The sequence below is a fragment of the Lathyrus oleraceus genome, chromosome 1 (assembly GCF_024323335.1).
Source record: "Lathyrus oleraceus cultivar Zhongwan6 chromosome 1, CAAS_Psat_ZW6_1.0, whole genome shotgun sequence".
Classification (NCBI taxonomy): domain Eukaryota; kingdom Viridiplantae; phylum Streptophyta; class Magnoliopsida; order Fabales; family Fabaceae; genus Lathyrus; species Lathyrus oleraceus.
In genome coordinates this window covers 272,823,355-272,827,831 of record NC_066579.1, presented here as the reverse complement: position 1 = coordinate 272,827,831, position 4,477 = coordinate 272,823,355, and the positions used below count along the sequence as shown (strand labels likewise).

The following is a 4,477-nucleotide window of genomic DNA, read 5'->3' as shown; positions in this document are numbered from 1 at the left end:
AATCTAATCTTAATCCTAATTAGTAAGGACCACAAGAAAAAACAAAGTAATGGTGTACTCCCAAAAACGGGTTGGGCCTTGGACAAAAGGGACTTGGTTAAGGCCCAACCGCAGGAGGGGGTGGCGATATGGACTGGAGGTGTAAAACAAATTCGTGTGGGCCTGAGGTGTGAAAATAGGTGGGCTAAAGGCCCAAGAACCTAGCCACAACAAAGCCAAGGCTAGGAGAGGTACCAGTCGCCTCTCTTCTCATTCTCACGCGTTTCACCAGCTCACTCCACAATCCTTACAAACGTTCACATCGAAAATGCACGCCGCCGCGCCGGACTTCGTCACCGGCGGCGGTGGAGCCCTTACCCTCAATCTCACCTCTAACTAACATAAAACCTATCACTTCGCTCCAATCGAAACTCGAAAGAATATGAACCCTAAAACTAAAACATGTGACTAAACTGAAGCATAAGGGAAATCGAGCCAGCAATCAGAGGGATTTCATCATTACATTGAGAAGAACAACCTATTCTGCAAAAAAAAAAAGATCCAAGAGTACCGATGACGAGGACGTAAGTCGGCGAAGCCTTCCTCTCCAGGTTATTGTCCTCAATCTGAAACCTTGCCTTTCATGATGATCTTTGGCTCAGCGAAGAAGATGAGATGAACGAAGCAGCACACTTAGGTAATTTGGCTCTAGCTCTTCACTTTCCTATTTCCTTTTGATATGCTCACTCTCTCTTCTTCTACCTTGCTTCACTTCTTCTACTCCTTCATTCTGAGTTTTTTCTACGGTTTCGAGTCGCGAGAGATTGGTTTGAGAGAGCGATAGTGGTTGAACATTTGAAAGAATCGAGAGGTTATTTGTATGGTTTAGAGAAGGGGTCAATGGAGAAGGTGATGAATTATGTTTTTTTTTGGTCAAAAACGTGCAGAGACTTTCAATGACAAGGTGGTGATAATTTATAGGAGTGAGGCTTTAATAGAGTTGGAATCCTGTTAGCATTTTCCAGTTCAAATCAGTTAGAGAATTCACTCTTTTAAAACAGTTGGGGACAATGGAGTAATTTTGCTAATGAAGTTAATTTGCTTTTGATTTTTGTGAAGTTTTGAAACTAAGGTACACCTGGTTTTGTTTCCAACAACTGTTACGAGTTAGATTCATTGTGGTTAGGGGGGGTTTATGAGTTATTTCAGTTGGAGACTTTGTTGGTTTATGAGTTGAATTTTAATTGTAAATGGTTTTTAAATTTTGTGATGTATGATTGTTTGCATTTTTTGCCTTGCTGCAGGTTAGTTCAATATCTGATGCAGAACCGTGAGTTGATGTAGTTTTGCCTGGTAGGTTCTGTTTGAAGGTTAAGCAATGGTTTGTTAGCTTCAAATTTTGTTGTGCTTCTGTTTGGAGAAGAGTTTTTGAGAATTCCCCTTTGAGAATTTCTGTTATGAATCTTTTTCTAGGTCGTTAGGATGAAGCTCCGGTTAGAGGTTTTATCGGAAGTTCCGCGGCTTGATGAATGGTGGATCTCGAATGTGAATTCGGGAGTTTTGGAATGGAGAATTTTGAAGGTGAATTATGAAGTTTTTATCAATCTGTGTTTTTTCAATACAACCATGAATGGTGAGTTTTATCCCCCGGTTTCAGTTTTTTTTCTTTTTCCGGTTAGTTTTTAGTTGTAAATTCTGTTACAACAGTTAGTGAGAACTTTTGATTAACTCTGCTATGTTAGTGTTGCAAGTTGACATTGTCGTTAGAATGATTCGTTGGTTTTTCTGCCTCAATTTCTGATGCATTATTGAACTGATGTGTGATGAATACATGGTTGCTAATGATAATTCTAGTTTGTTTTGAGTTTTGGCTGGCTACTGAATGATGCTTATGCTTGTAATGAACATGTTGGTATGTGATGTTGATGTTGCTAAGTGAATCCGTTATGAATGCATAATAATGAGATGCTGCAAGTGTGGATTGGAATCGAAATTATGCTATGGTCGTTTTGTTTTCTTAATGTTAGTTCGTGTAGTGGTAAATTCATGACAATCGAATTATTGATTAAATCAACGTCAATAAAACCAAAGTAGTTATTGCGCTTTTATTGTTTCCAAAGGAAAAGGAAAAAGTACAAAGAAAACCCAAAGATAAGAAGTTTTCAAATCAAAACTAATAAAATGTCGGAGATTACAGGTAAGTGGTTGGTTACACCGATGGAATGTATTAGCATCCAAAGTGCCCTAGATACTCCTAGGGAGCCTTTTTTGTGTGCAGGTGTTTTGGTCAAAAAGATCTTTGATAAAAGAATGTAGAGTGAAGGGATGAGAAAAGAATTCTTTAATTATATTTTTGTTTTTGGCAAGATTGTCTTATGCCTACGTACTAACATAAAAATGAGGGATCAAAATTTCATAATTTGTGGTAAATTTTTAAAAAAAAGTTGGTGAATTGATTTTAATAACAGAAAAATGCACAAAAAGGTCAAAGACTTGAATGAGGTTTGTTAGTTCTTTTTGTCTTTCGAAATTAAAGTCAATATGGTTAAGTTCATTCACAAGTTTGATTAAGAAAAAGGTTGAAAATTCATTGAGATAAAACCAAAGTTTCTAATCATTAAAATATGTCTAAGTTGAAAACACAACCAAAGAAGGTTTTGAAAGGAGGGAGAGATTTTGAAATTAAAGAAGTGGGAGAAGATGAAGAGATTACCTTAGACAAAAATTAAAAGTTAAGAGTTGAAAAGATTTTACCAATGAGATGCAATCCACAAGACAAAAATGTTCGATAGAAACCCATTTCCTTTGGACTTTTGAGCAAGCGATAAACATAAGCAAACATCCAAAAAAATCATATGAAGACCAATGCATCAAATAAAGATAGCCATAACATCCTAACAATCACTCCAATAGTCAACAGTCTTCAATGTCTTCACATGTATCAAATGAAAATATTCCTTGGTAAACTCTCAGAAACAATCATCAGACATCAATCACAAAGTCAATCAAATGACTCATTAATATACCATCAAATCCCTTTAAATCATCAAATAAATGGTCAATGGATTAATCCTAGGTCAAATAAGGTCAAAGGACCTTAGACAATTTGTTTTAGAATTTTTGGAAAGTCAAAAGTATTTTAAAATATTTAAAAACAAGTTCAAAATCATTTAATTCACAAAAAAATATCAAAATTAATCCAAAAAATGATTTTAATTCAAAATATGGAAGAAAAAAATATTTAAAGATTTTGGTGAAAATCCCATATTTTTTGGATTAAAAATGAATCTAATATGAATTAAACAAAATAGAAGGATTTAAAAAAAACCAGAAATTAAAATAAAAATAAGAAAAAACAAGAGCCGTCAGATCTCTCTCGTTAATTAAGGTGGCATATTTGATGTCCACACGTGTGATTTTGATCTCTCATTTTTATATTGGTACGTAGGCCTAAGACCGAAAGTCTTGTCAATCGATATTTATCATTCGATGTTTTTTCAGTACAGCCGTGAATGGTGAGTTTTATACCCCGGTTTTAGTTGTTTTTTTTTCCAGTTAGTTATTAGTTGTAAATTCTGTTACAATAGTTAGTGAGAACTTTTGATTAACTCTGCTATGTTAGTTTTGCAAGTTTGACATTGCCGGTAGAATGATTTGTTGATTTTTCAGCTTTAATTTCTGATGCATTATTGAACTGTTGTGTGATGAATACCTGGTTGCTAATGATAATTCTAATTTGTTTTGAGTTTTGGCCAACTACTGAATGATGCTTATGCTTGCAATGAACATGTTGGTATGTGATGTTGATGCTGCTAAGTGAATCCGTTATGAATGCATGATAGTGAGCTGCTGCTAGTATGGATTGGAATCAAAATTATGCTATGGTCGTTTTGTTTTGTTAATGTTAGTTAGGTTGAGTGTTATGTTTATGAAAAGTACTTACATGTTGAATTGCTTTTGGACATGTTAAGAGGGCTTTGGTTTTTACTGTCACGGATTTTGTAAACAGAGTTGGATGCACACATGAAGATGAAATTGGAAGGTTGATGGATGAAGGCTTTGCATTGACTTGAAGGAATTTTGGTCATGAGTGTTTGAGGTTGCTTGATGGAAGGCCATGAAATTGGCTATGAAGCTACTTGGAATTTTGTTGTAAATTTGTAGTTTGAAATGTAATATGTAGTAGTTAGTTATGATTATGGTTGTAACTTGTGTATTGGAAAATGAATGTGATTGGAAATTTGGAAATTGAATGGAAGATTTGTATGTTATGTAATGGATTTGTAATGGTTTGAGATAAGAATTGAGTGGTTAATCACACAAGTTGAAATTAAATTGATTTATGATGCAAGTTGAAATCGTAAAGGATCTTGAAATGTGTATGCAATGCTTTCATGAAATGGATAAAATGGCTACCATATTCATGTTCATATGTCTTGATTCCCACTTAATATTAGTCAATACAAAAATAGAAAAAAAACTATCAATTAAATGGGCT

The 4,477-nt window shown here is 34.6% G+C and overlaps 1 long non-coding RNA gene across 2 annotated transcripts; it reads left to right on the top strand.

The window, feature by feature from the left end:
- Positions 1-218: 218 nt before the first annotated feature.
- On the top strand, positions 219-4,250 carry LOC127130318 (uncharacterized). 2 transcript variants are annotated; one of them, XR_007806444.1, is made up of 4 exons: positions 219-676; positions 1,284-1,332; positions 1,453-1,612; positions 3,989-4,250. It is a non-coding gene; the product is annotated as an uncharacterized LOC127130318 (long non-coding RNA). The 2 variants fall into 2 exon arrangements; XR_007806443.1 differs by having other exon boundaries at positions 221-676; positions 1,453-4,250.
- Positions 4,251-4,477: the final 227 nt, after the last annotated feature.